Genomic DNA, 14,633 nt, shown 5'->3' on the forward strand with positions numbered 1-14,633 from the left:
AAATTTTATCCCTCAATTATACTATAAGAATATAACACCCTCGGTGACGTCACGGTCCTCCCTCAGTACATCATCATTTCTAGTCCCGGCATGTATTGGCGGCTTCTCTTACACAGCCGTTTGTCACACAGCGCTCCGTCACAGCTCCTCTCGTCGCATCTACTAACACAAGAGCTGACAGCCTCTGCACCCTCAGCGCAGCAAACAGAGAACGCTCATTAAACTCCAGTCGGCCAATCACAAGTTACCACTAGCTTTATCAGCATCTGTGATTGGCCTGTCCAAATGTCGCGCCCTCCCCATTCTTTACCTCAGGAGCGCTCTGACTGGGGCGATAGTTGGAGTTTCAAATGGGCTGTGGGAGTGGCGGTGGGCGTGGTGTGGCAGCGAAGCGGGGGGAGGAGGGAAAGAGAGGGGAGCGGAGGGCACCCACACATATTAGCAAGGAGTTACCGGAGCGAGGTAAGTGGCTGTGACTGGAATAACACATGTACGTTAGAAGGCGGGGAATAGGGGGGCTTCTTGCTGTTGTTTTATGCCCAGGGGTCTCTGCTAAACTGTTGTGTCTTCAGGGTGGTCAGCAGGCCGTGTAACCCGTTGTGTGCTGGATGGTGGGACAATAACATGTGTGGCAGGCTCTGTTTGGGAATGTTCCCTAGTATATGGGACGGGGAAGGGCGCTTTGTGCTGTGAGGAGCCGGGATTAATGTGTGAATGTTCCTGAGCAGTTCTATATCTCCTCTTCTCCAGCTTTCTGCTTTAGTCGGCCTCCTGTACAGAGATTACAAGTTGGGGTAAAGTCAAAACTTTTTTGTTGTTTTGGAAAGAATAGGGAAAGGTGAAAATACCTGACATCAGAGAAGAATTCCCTTCACTTCCTGTCCAGGGGACACAATAGGAAATGGGAGGAAATCTATGCATGGGGGTCACCCTTTTAGATAGTTGTGACTAGAACAGGTGTAGCATTCCCCCCCCACCCTGTTCCCATGACAACTGCAAGGCTCCACGTACCCCCAGCATGCAAGCTTATTTGTGCGTTCCTTTTAGGGTAACCTATTCATTTCAGTAGCTGCCCTAGGCAAAAGAAACAAGCAAAAAAAGGTGCCCGTGTTCTATTAGATTACCGCTACCCATCAGATCCTGTAACGGAAGTGACGTCCTGACCAAAAAATACTTACTGCGTATGCGCTATTCATTCCAACGCTATTCATTCCAACGCTATTCATTCCAACGCTATTCATTCCAACGCTATTCATTCCAACGTGAGTTGCACGGCGCTATGCGCTTCTGACGGGTAGTGGTAATTTGATAGAAATTTTAGCAATAAAGTGAGCGTATCTAAATAATCATGGTACAGTATATTGATATCTGTGATGCTGTTTGGTTGTTTTCATTTTGAAAGCATAAAGGTTTAGTGATAAGCAGTGCGGGGAGTACCACCATGGCCTCCGCCGCCTTCCTACTGCTGGCGCCTATCTTCTTTCAAAATGGAACCTCAAAAAAAGAATCACGGATGTCAATATACTTTACTTATTTATATACAGTTGTGCTCATAAGTTTACATACCCTGGCAGAATTTAGGATTTCTTGGCCGTTTTTCAGAGAATAAGAATGATAACACAAAAACTTTTCTTTCACTCATGGTTAGTGTTTGGCTGAAGCCATTTATTATCAATCAACTGCGTTTACTCTTTTTAAATCATAATGACAACAGAAACTACCTAAATGACCCTGATCAAAAGTTTACACACCCCAGTTCTTAATACCATGTATTGCCCCCTTTAACATCAATGACAGCTTGAAGTCTTTTGTGATATTTGTGGATGAGGCTCTTTATCTTCTCAGATGGTAAAGCTGCCCGTTCTTCCTGGCAAAAAGCCTCTATTTATTGTAAATTCTTGGGCTGTCTTGCATGAACTGCATGTTTGAGATCTCCCCAGAGTGGCTCAATGATATTGAGGTCAGGAGACTGAGATGGCCACTCCAGAACCTTCACTTTATTCTGCTAATGACAGGTCGACTTGGCCTTGTGTTTTGGATCATTGTCATGTTGGAATGTCCAAGTACGTCCCATGCGCAGCTTCTGGGCTGATGAATGCAAATTTTCCTCCAGTATTTTTTGGTAACATTCTGCATTCATCTTGCCATCAATTCTGACCAAATTCTCTGTGCCTTTTGTAGCTCACACATCCCCAATACATCAGCGATCCACCTCCGTGTTTCACAGTGGGAATGATGTACATTTCATCATAGGCCTTGTTGACTCCTCTCCAAATGTAGCGTTTATGGTTGTGGCCAAAAATATCAATTTTGGTCTCATCACTCCAAATGACTTTGTGCCAGAAGGTTTGAGGCTTGTCTCTGTGCTGTTTGGCGTATTGTTGGCGGAATACTTTGTGGCATTTGGGTAGTAATGCCTTTCTTCTGGCGACTCGACCATACAGCCCATCTTTCTTCAATTGCCTCCTTATTGTGCATCTTGAAACAGCCACACCACATGTTTTCAGAGAGTCCTTTGTTTTGCCTGAAGTTATTTGTGGGTTTTTCTTTGCACCCCCGAACAATTTTCCTGGCAGTTGTGGCTGAAATTCTAGTTGGTCTACCTGACCGTGGTTTGGTTTCATCAGAACCCCTCATTTTCCACTTCTTAGAGTTTGAACACTGCTGATTGGCATTCTCAATTACTTGGATATCGTTTTATATCCCTTTCCTGTTTTATACAGTTCAACTACCTTTTCCCGCAGATCCTTTGACAATTCTTTTGCTTTCCGCATGACTCAGAATCCAGAAACATCAGTGTAGCATTGGATGAAAGATGCAAGGGTCTGTCAGTAGTCCAGAAACTCATTGACCTTTTATACACACACACTAATTACAAGCAAACAGATCACAGGTGAGGATGGTTACTTTTAATAGCCATTCAAACCCCTTTGTGTCAGCTTGTGTGCATGTTATCAGGCCAAAATCACCAGGGTATGTAAAAGTTTGATCAGGGTCATTTGGGTAGTTTCTGTTGTCATGATTTAAAAAGATTAAACAATGTCAATGTTGATTGATAATAATTGGCTTTAGCCAAACACTAACCATGAGTGAAAGAAAAGTTTTGTGTCATCAATATTCTCGGAAAAATGGCCAAGAAAAAACAAAATCTGCCAGGGTATGTAAACTTATGAGCACAACTGTATGCTCACTTTATTGCTAAAATTACTGTAAAATTCAAGCAGTGGCTATGTCCATCCATGAATGAAAGCGAAAATGGGACTTTTGACTTAGGCCTCTTTGACACGGGCGATCCAATCCGCCAGTCAGTTTTTCAGGTGGACCTGATCGGATGCTCCACGCATCCCTATGGGGCAGCCGGTGTCAGCGAGACCTCTCTCCGCTGCTATCCGATTCCGATCCTGTCCGTGAAATCCGAACGGATGGAAACCCTATTTTCCATCCGTCTGAAGGATCGGATCGGATGAGAACGGACAGCCGGTCCATTCTCATCTGATCTCCCCATAAAGGACAGCGGGGATCTGACAGCTCTGTCTCTGCACACAGAGCGGATCGATCCCCCACTGAGCAGAACGAACTTCGTCGGGCGGTGCGCCCATGTGAAAAGGGCCTTACCGTAAAAGCCATTTATCTGATGTTCATTGACGGACCCAGCACCCACCCCTCTGTGGAGTTATAATTCTCCGGACACTGCTTGTAACAAAACTGACTGGCTATAGCAGAGAGAGGGAGGTTTCCCCCCTCCCTGGGACTGCCCATAGGTGTAGCCAGAATTCTTTTCTGCCTAGTGTCCTACTCCTGTAGGGGGCAGTATAACCCAATGGTTACCAGGAGCTTTGTCCATCAATGAACAGCAGAGAAATGGATTTTACGGTATGTCATCAATCCCATTTTTCCAGTATTGCTTTAACCCTCTTGGGCATGGAGTTCCCCAGAGATTCACAGGTTGTCACTCGAGTCCTCTTCCATGACTACATCACGGAGCTGGTGGATGTAGAGACCTTGCACTCCTCCACCTTCCGTTTTGAGGATGCCCCACAGATGCTCAATAGGGTTTTGATCTGGAGACATGCTTGGCCATTCCATCACCTTTACCCTCAGCTTCTTTAGCAAAGCAGTGGTTGTCTTGGAGGTGTGTTTTTGGGGTCGTTATCATGTTGGAATACTGCCCTCCGAAGGGAGGGGATCATGCTCTGCTTGAGTATGTCACAGTACATGTTGGCATTCATGGTTTCCACAATGAACTGTAGCTCCCCAGTGCTGGCAGCACTCATGTAGCCCCAGACCATGACATTTCTGCCACCATGCTTGACTGTAGGCAAGACACACTTGTCTTTGTACTCCTCAGCTGGTTGCTGCCACACACGCTTGACACCATCTGAACCAAATAAGTTTATCTTGGTATCATCAGACCACAGGACATGGGTCCAGCAATCCATGTCCTTGTCTTCAGCAAACTGTTTGCAGGCTTTCTTGTGCATCATCTTTAGAAGAGGCTTCCTTCTGGGACGACAGCCACGCAGACCCGTTTGATGCAGAGTGTGGCGTATGGTCTGTATAGTTGCACGATTAATCGTTAAAAAAATTGCAATCTCGATTAACCCCCCCCCCCCCCCCTCACGATCTTAAAACCGCATGTCCTCGATGCTTACAGAGCCGTTCTCTGCTTACTCACAGCTGTCAAAAAAAAGTCAACATTGTTAAGGCTGCTAGATAATAATATACACAATCTTTTACAATATATCATTTCAGTCTTTTAGATCAAAGCAATGAACTTCTGTCCCCGAGTGAGGACAGTTTAACATCCTTAAGACGAAGCCTTTTTCTGACACTTGTTGCTTACAAGTTAAAATCAGTATTTTTTGCTAGAAAACTACTTCGAACCCCCCAAACATTATTGTATCAAAAAACCTAGAAAGAATCCTAGAAAGGGATTCTCCCAAAAGGAACGGGGGAGAGGGAATGTTTGAGATGCCTTGTGAGTAAAGTATTTGCAAAAATGTATGGAACAAAAAATATGTATAAAAGGCAAAAAACTTTATTGCATAATTACAAAAACTACAAAAAAGGGACTTGCATGTACAACTTGTTATAAAAAACACATACATTTCTAAAAAACCTTCAGTACATAATCAAACATGGACATGTAAGGGTAGATATCACACAGAATGTGGGTGAGGGAGTAACAAGGTGTTGGAACCCCAACGCGTTTCAACTTTAACAAAGTCTTCTTCAGGGGGTATATTGGTCCGCAGTTTTCTCAACAAACATATGGATGTGTGGTCCACCCACATCTATATCATGGATCTATCAATAATATACTGTAAGGTTGTATGATCCAAGGAGCCCGGGAGCATACCAGGATGGCGGTCCTCACCTGGGAACCACAAGGACAGGGGCAAAAAAGGGCCAGAGCGTCAGGGCCTAGTGCTAGAGATCAGCAGAACCCTCACAAGGACAGGGGATTACTCAGTCCTCAGATATTGTGTATAGAGACCAAATACAGGTCATCCCTGTTCACCTGCAGCCTGCATACATCCCCACACAGAGTGGGGAATAACATTATTATATACAGTGGGTACGGAAAGTATTCAGACCCCCTTAAATTTTTCACTCTTTGTTATATTGCAGCCATTTGCTATAATCATTTAAGTTCATTCTTCTTCCCCATAAATGTACACATAGCACCCCATACTGAGAGAAAAACACAGAATTGTTGACATTGTTGCAGATTTATTAAAAAAGAAAAACAAATATCACATGGTCCTAAGTATTCAGACCCTTTGCTCAGTATTTAGTAGAAGCCCCCTTTTGATCTAATACAGCCAGGAGTCTTTTTGGGAAAGATGCAACAAGTCCATGCTTCACTGTTGGGACTGTATTGGACAGGTGAGATATATATATATATATATATATATATATATATATATATATATATATATATATATATATATATATATTTTTTTTTAACAGAGACCCTAGAGAATAAAATCGTTCATTGCAATCTTTTCGGTCACACTGTATTTGTGCAGAAGTCTTTCAAATGCAGTTTTTTGGGAAAAACTACACTTTAAAAATAAAATAAACAGTAAAGTTAGCCGAAATTTTTTGTATAATGTAAAAGATGTTATTCTGAGACTTGTGATCTTTATTCTAAGCAAAAAAAAATTGCAATGCTTATTTTATCCAGAATCGTGCAGCTCTGATGGTCTGAGCACTGACAGGCTGACCCCCCACTAGGGCTGCACGATATTGGAAAAAAAGTACATTGCGATATTTTTTTTCCAACTATATATATTGCGATATTGAGAGGAAATCATGGAAGTATTGCAGCAGGGCAGCCTTCTTCTGATTGTAATTGCAGATTGCACCATACAGCCAGGGTTAATGTTATTGTAGGGATTGACAGTGACAGTCAGTGTGGATTAGGCACAGTCGGGACTCAGTGGTGGCAGGAGGTAGAAGAACACAAGCCTGACATGACATCTGTCCACGGTGTACTGAACTACTCAGTGAACTGACTCTTCATTCTGAACTGTTACAAATTTACAAGTTTGTATCCAGTTCTTCAGTGTCAGTGAGCTAGGAGCCGCTGATTGGTTACAGGGAGGAGCTGAGCTCCTCACTCTTGGATCATATTACCATCAGCTGGAGAACTAAGCTAGCTACTGGCAGGCAGACTGAACGTGTGGGATGTCGGATGTTGGCTCTGTTCTGCTACAAAGACTGAGTCATCCCGACTTCTCCCTGTCTAATGCCTATGCCTTACATCGTTCTCTTCGGCGATGTGACAATCGTCCACGCCCACAGCACGATAGTCGATATCACATCGACTATCGTTCAGCCCCACCCCCTTCAACCTCTGCAGCAATGCTGGCAGCACTCATACGTCTATTTCCCAAAGACCACCTCTGGCTATGACGCTGAGCACGTGCACTCAACTTCTTTGGTCAACCATGGCGAGGCCTGTTCTGAGTGGATCCTGCCCTGTTAAACCGCTGTATGATCTTGGCCACCGTGCTGCAGCTCAGTTTCAGGGTCTTGGCAATGTTCTTATAGCCTAGGCCATCTTTATGTACAGCAACAATTCTTTTTTTTTTTTTTTTTCACAACCTCTGATAGTTCTTTGCCATGAAGTGCCATGTTGAACTTCCAGTGACCAGTATTAGAGAGTGAGAGCGATCACACCAAATTTAACACACCTGCTCCCCATTAATCACCTGAGACCTTGTAACACTAATGAGTCACATGATACCAGGGAGGGAAAATTGCTAATTGGGCCCAGTTTGGACATTTTTTTAGGGGTATACAGCGGTTTAGACATTAATGGCTGTGTGTTGAGTTATTTTGAGGGGACAGCAAATTTACACTGTTATACAAGCTTTACACTCACTACTTTACATTGTAGCAATGTGTCATTTCTTCAGTGTTGTCACATGAAAAGATATAATAAAATATTTACAAAAATGTGAGGGGTGTACTCACTTTTGTGAGATATTGTGTGTGTAAAATTATTAATATATTACAGTTGTGCTTATAAGTTTACATACCCTGGCAGAATTTGATTTCTTGGCCATTTTTCATGGAATATGAATAACACAAAAACCTTTCTTTCACCCATGGTAAGTGTTTGGCTGAAGCCATTTATTATCAGTCAACTGTGTTTACTTTTTTTAAATCATAATCACATCAGAAACTACCCAAATGACCCTGATCAAAAGTTTACATACCCCAATTGTTAATACTGTGTATTGCCCACCTTTTACATCAATGAAAGCTTGAAGTCTTTTGCGGTATTTGTGGATGAGGCTCTTTATCTTCTCAGATGGTAAAGCTGCCCATTCTTCCTGGCAAAAAGCCTCCAGTTCCTGTAAATTCTTGGGCTGTCTTGCATGAACTGCATGTTTGAGATCTCCCCAGAGTGGCTCAATAAAACTGAGGTCAAGAGACTGAGACGGCCACTCCAGAACCTTCACTTTATTCTGCTGTAGCCAATGACAGGTCGACTTGGCCTTGTGTTTTGGATCATTATCATGTTGGAATGTCCAAGTACGTCCCATGCGCAGCTTCTGGGCTGATGAATGCAAATTTTCCTCCAGTATTTTTTGATAACATTCTGCATTCATCTTGCCATCAATTCTGACCAAATTTCCTGTGCCTTTTGTAGCTCACACATCCCCAATACATCAGCGATCCACCTCCGTGTTTCACAGTAGGAATGGTGTACATTTCATCATAGGCCTTGTTGACTCCTCTCCAAATGTAGTGTTTATGGTTGTGGCCAAAAAAGCTAAATTTTGGTCTCATCACTCCAAATGACTTTGTGCCAGAAGGTTTGAGGCTTGTCTCTGTGCTGTTTGGCGTATTGTAAGCGGTATACTCTGTGGAATATGCATAATAAATGGCTTTCGTCTGGCGACTTGACCATGCAGCCCATCTTTCCTCCTTATTGTGCATCTTGGAACAGCCATACCACATGTTTTCAGAGAGTCCTGTATTTCACCTGAAGTTATTTGTGGGTTTTTCTTTGCACCCCCGAACAATTTTCCTGGCAGTTGTGGCTGAAATTTTTTTAGTTGATCTACCTGACCATGGTTTGGTTTCAACAGAACCCCTCATTTTCCACTTCTTGATTAGAGTTTGAACACTGCTGATTGGCATTCTCAATTCCTTGGATATCTTTTTATATCCATTTCCTGTTTTATACAGTTCAACTACCTTTTCTCGCAGATCCTTTGACAATTCTTTTGCTTTACCCATGATGAAAGATGCAAGGGTCTGTCAGGAGTCCTGAAACTCTTTGACCTTTTATATACAAACCCTAATTAGAAGCAAACAGATCACAGGTGAGGATGGTTACCTTTAATAGCCATTCAAACCCCTTTTGTGTCAACTTGTGTGCATGTTATCAGGCCAAAATCTCCAGGGTATGTAAACTTTTGATCAGGGTCATTTGGGTAGTTTCTGCTCTCATTATGATTTTAAAAAGAGTAAACACAGTTGATTGATAATAAATGGCTTCAGCTAAACACTAACCATGAGTCAAAAAAGTTTTGTATTATTCATATTCTCGGAAAAATGGCCAAGAGCTCATAAATTCTGCAAGGTATGTAAACTTATGAGCACAAGTGTGTGTGTGTGTGTGTGTATATATATATGTGTGTGTGTGTGTGTGTGTATGTGTATATATATATATATATAATATATTTACACACTTGAAACAAGTAGAGCAGGAGTTCCCAAACTGTGGGTCGCACCCTGGATTTCAGTGGGTTGCCGGTGGGCCTCCTGCGGCTCACTGACACCCGCAAGCGCAGCCCGATATCCTGACTGCACTTTTCAGCCGCCAGTGAACTTCTGTAAAATTCGGCTGCTTCTGTCACAGGTGGAGTCAGTAATATTGCATGACGCGTTTGGCTGAACAGCGCGCCACTGCACTCTGACACCTGCAGCTATCGTGTCAGTCAGAGTCCCCTGCCTGGAATCAATCCTTCCATGTGCTGATGAGAGGTGGGGATGGATGGGACCAGCATGTGATTGTGCAGATGTGAAGAACACACAGGTAACCTAAGATGGGTCACTGTACCCTTCAACACCTCTACCTAGGTAGCCATGCCTCCTTCTTCATCATGTCTTGCCTTCCTTCATACCATGCCTCCTTTTCTTCCTGTCTTGTTTCCTTCCTCCTTCTTTCTCATAGCTGTGGCACCCGGTGCCATTTGCCAACCTCCTTATAACGACTATAAAGTGTGACTTGCTCACCTTGTATTAATTATCACCATGACCATGCGGGTTGGCGACCCATATTTGCACAGGCATAGATGCCCATTGATTTGAATGGGCTGCTATGCCTGTGTTTCTACTGAAAAAAGGTGCATGCAGAATTATAAAAAAAAATGCAGTGGCTATGAAATTCATCCTGCTTTTACACCATGTGACTTAACTGCAGTTCCTGCACACGCAAACTGTGTTTTTAATTGCTGGGCCCACGTATATAAAATTGCAGAAAGCTTGCCAGTGCAGGAACTGCAGGTAAGTCGCATGGTGCAAAAGCAGGATGGATGTCAAGGCCACTGGATTTTTTTAAATGCACCTTTTTTCTACGGAAAATGAGGGCATAGAGGCCCCTTCAAATCAATAGGCTGCTATGCCTGTGCAAATGTGGGCCGCAAACCTGCATACATGTGAACCAGGCCTAAAGCAGTAGTAAAGTAATTTACAAATAAAAACTGCGACGGGCGGTCGGGAACCAGTTAAGTCATACCGCACTAGTATAACACTGTGATGTGTAAAGGGGCACTATGACGTGAAAATGGCTGCAGTGTAATGGGACCTCATTGCACCATATCAGCACGCTTCAACAAACAAATGTAAACCATCTTTGTGTTGCATGGTGTATGTCCAGTTGTAGGAGCGTTTTTAAACCTCCAGTGCTGCTGCTTCAGGTAGCATAATGCAGGGGGGGCTGTATTAAAGTGTTACTAAACCCACAACAGTAAAATCAGTCTGTATATGCAGTAAAGCATGCTTGTTATACTCTCTGTGAAACCTAAGGGGTAATCCTCTGCATTGTGTAAAAAGGCTGTTCCATCCCGTCTCCTCTGATCATCTCCTTCTTCCACTGACTCCAATATAAATCCTGATATTTAACAGAGCCAGGGGACAGGCTGCACATGCTTAGTTTGGTGTGCATTGCTAGAGATCTTTTTTTTATTTCTCGGGAGAGTGCATGTGATCAGCATACAGCCAATCAGCACTGTCCAGGCCGAGGGTCAGGGATTCTGCATCCTGATATTTCAATTGTGGGAGAATGAAAACTCCTACAAGCTTTAACCAGACACTTAAAGAAGTCACAATACTGCTTTAACTGCTGATGAGAGAAGGTATTTAGCAGTTTATATTTACTAAAATAATTGCATTCCCTGTGTACTGTGGGAGACCAAATATAGTGAATGCAGGGTCCTGGGTTAAGTAACACTTTAGTATTGGTGATTTTGTAGAGAGCTTGTATTGTGTATAGCCAGCTACGTGCCTGTGGGTCCTCCCTGACTCTAGCAGACAACCCCAGGCCGATCCATCTCAAGGAATTGAAAGACAGAGAGGGTAGATTCTCAGCTGCTCCCTCCTCCTGGGCATAGTATACACCTAGGCTGAGCATAAAGGTGCATTTATGTCCAATTTGACAGTAATACTATGCATATCATCCAAGGTTTGTAAGCATCTTCAAGGGAATCGAATACATTTTATGTTCAAGGCATAGTGATAGGTTCTTCTGAAAACTCACCTTCCACACAATCTGATGCTTACCTACACTGTGCTTCCCCTCCTTTCTATTCATCTGTTGGAACCCTGACTCTAATCCTTATGTAATCTGTGTCTGTCAGTGTTTACAGAGGGTAAAAACCTGCTCCACCTTCCACACGTGACAGTGTTCAAGCTTGGCTAATGGCTGTCAAGGCCAAGTATTGAATCCTTGGTCAAAGAATATAAGGTGTCGGGGAGAAGGTGACCTTTTCCCCAGTACGCAGAAGCAATGACCTTCTCCCCAGTACGCGGAAGCAATGGGCATTTCTGTGAGCTCCAGCCAATAAACATCGGTGAGGGGGAGAATGGCAAAGATATAACTGGATTGTCCATCAAGGGAACCTGTTCCTTTGTCATGAAAGGATTATCTAACCTGATTTATCTGCCTCCTGCTGTACTGTCCCCAACACTGAGGATGTGAACGCTTTAGTATTTGGTTATCATCTGCGCTAGACTTTTGGTGGCTTGCACAGTAGCAGTGGCACACATGTTGTCTGTCAGATTATGAGCCAACCAGTCGTTGTGGCTGAATAAATTTCAGGCTTTGACAGTTAGTACATGTCCCATGCTGTGGCAGTGCTCTGGTGTCTGGATGGAGCCCAAAGCTGCTGTACACTGTTCTAGAATTATTAAATGAATCTAACATGTCTCCGGACAGAAGAGTTAATCATTATTACTGTACATTTATTTTTGGACTTTGAAGCATTTCATAGACTACTCAATGAATATATTGCATTAAAGCTGCGTTCACATTACAGGCGGTCCCCAGGTTACAAACATCCGACTTACAAACGGAGGGAGACAACAGGAAGTGAGAGGAAATCTACCCCTAGGAAGGGGTAATTCACCCCTGTAAGAGCTATCATGGGGAAAAGGTGTCTCCACTGAATCTTTATCGACAATCCTCGTTTCCACAACAACCCAAATTTTTCAAAATCCAATTGTCATAGGGACAGAAAGTGAAGTGAAATCTTCCGAACAGGGGCACAGACAGCAAAACAAACCTTACAGGGGTGGTAACCCTTCCCTATGCTATCGAAAAATGTAAAAGTTATTTCTTTTTTTGGCTGGAGCTACACTTACAAACAAATTCAAGTTAAGATCAAACCGACAGACCCTATCTTGTTTGTAAACTGGGATCAATCGCCTGTATATCGTTTTGTTAAAAAAAAAAAAAAAACATGCAAAGCTTAACCACTTAAGCCCCGGAGGATTTGGCTGCTAAAAGACCAGGGTTTTTTTTTTTTTTTTTTTACTGTGTGACTTTAACGGACAATTGCGTGGTCGTGCGACGCTGTACCTAAACGAATTTGACGTCCTTTTTTTCCCACAAACAGAGCTTTCTTTTGGTGGTATTTGATCACCTGTGCGATTTTTTGATCATGCGCTATAAACAAAAAAAGAGTGTCAATTTTGCAAAAATAACAATATTTTTCACATTTTTTTATATGAAATTCCCCCCAAAAAAAATGTAAAAATCAAAATTTTTTAACATTTTCGGCCAATTTGTTTTATGCTACATATGTTTGGTAAAAAAAATCGCAAAAAGCGTATTTTGATTGGTTTGCGCAAAAGTTATCGCGTTTACTAACAAAGGGAAAGATTTTTGTCATTTTTGGTGTTTTTTTTTTAACGCGTAATGGCGGCGATCTGCGTTTTTTTTCGGTACTGCGACATTGCGGTGGACAGATCGGACCCTTGACTGACATTTTTGACACTTTTGGGGTTACCAGTGACATTACTGCAGTAATCGGTGCTATACATATGCACTGTTACGGCAAAAATGACACTGGCAGGGAAGGGGTTAACTGTATTGGACAGGGAGGGGTTAAGTGTGTCCTAGGGGCGTGATTCTAACTGTATAGGGACATTGCTATTGGTGTAAAAACAAAGATCAACGGTCCTACATAGTAGAACCGTCTGATCTTCATTTTTACACCAGGGAGAATGACGGGCGGCTTGTTTACATAAGCCGCTCCGCCTTTCTCCCTTCACCGGAGCGATCGTAGTGTGACCGGCAGACATCGGGTCCGCCGGTCACACGCACTGACTTGTCAGTGAACGAGCCGCGGCGGGCGCGCGCCCGCCCGCAATTGGCTCTCAAGTCAGTGACAGGCGAGTGACGTATCCATACGTCACTCTGCCTGGCCGGGGCTGACCGCCGCAGTATATAGTCGTGCAGCGGTCGGCAACCGGTTAATGCTTACAATGGTGCATGAGTTACTTTGCTGCTTGTATGATAGCCCATTAAAATGAATGGGCTTCCCTTCATATGTATTATGAGTAAACACGCATACCGTATGTGTGATGCCTGGTGTCATAGTGTGAATGGGGCCTAGGAGGAGGTTAGTAGCTCAAAAGAAGCAACGTGTTTTTTTTCCTATACAAATCTGTATTAGATAATCTAAGTGCATGTGCCTGTCAGTGTTAAATGGTTTTCCTCAATCCTCCAACTGCTATGTCTGCAGGACAGCTTGTTCTTCTAAAAAACAGACTTATTGGCAAGGTCGGCTGGTGAAAATAAAAGTCTAAAATGAATGCAGCCATTATATCTAAGAATTGGTGGTCTGCAATATAAAATGATTGCTTTATTACAGGTACTTGTATAGCGCCATCAGTTTACACAGTGGTTTACACATATATTATACATTTCACATCAGCCCCTGTTTACAAGGAGCTTACAATCTAAAGTCCCTAACTCACATTTATACATACATACATGGGCCAATTTAGACAGGAGCTGATTAAAGCCCCATACACACGTACTGATCGTCGGCCGAACGATCGGCCGTCTTTTGTCCAGGGCTGTCGTGTCTGTTGAAAACTGCAAAAGACTGCACACGAATTTTGTCGGCCAACAACAGCCGACTGCAGAAGTGATGTCATGTGATGGTTAACTTTCCGTTTTTTTTTTCTTCTCTGAGCATGCCCAGTCTTGCTAATCTGCTGTCTGTCGGCCGAATTCTGTACTGACTGGCGAACAATCGGCCGTTCTGGTGTTGGCCAACAAAAATTTTAAAGCCTGCACACCCGATTCTGTTCGGCCGAAAATGCACTGTCGGCTGTCTGAAGCATCATACTAACAAGCCTACAATCGGCCGATCGGTCGGCGGCCGAAATATTTACGGCCGACAATCGGTACGTGTGTACGGGGCTTAACCTACCAGCGTGTCTTCGGAGAATTGGAGGAAACCCTCACAGGGAGAACATGCAAACTCCATGCTTTTGTGTTTAATATAATTTTAAGTGCTATGGATACAAATAATTGGCAAAAATATAGTGATATTCTTGGATTACTAGCAGATGTTTATAGCGGTAGTAAAGTTTGC

General features: G+C 43.2%; 1 protein-coding gene across 1 annotated transcript in view; it reads left to right on the top strand.

Moving 5' to 3' along the window:
- Positions 1–390: 390 nt before the first annotated feature.
- Positions 391–14,633, top strand: part of GPSM2 (G protein signaling modulator 2) — a 123,766-nt gene continuing 109,523 nt past the window's right edge. The window contains exon 1 of the mRNA XM_082264772.1: positions 391–462. The gene's annotated coding sequence lies outside the window, so the exon portion shown is untranslated. The remainder of the gene's footprint in view (positions 463–14,633) is intronic.

Source organism: Pelophylax lessonae (assembly GCF_965119305.1).
Source record: "Pelophylax lessonae genome assembly, chromosome: 8".
Taxonomy (NCBI): domain Eukaryota; kingdom Metazoa; phylum Chordata; class Amphibia; order Anura; family Ranidae; genus Pelophylax; species Pelophylax lessonae.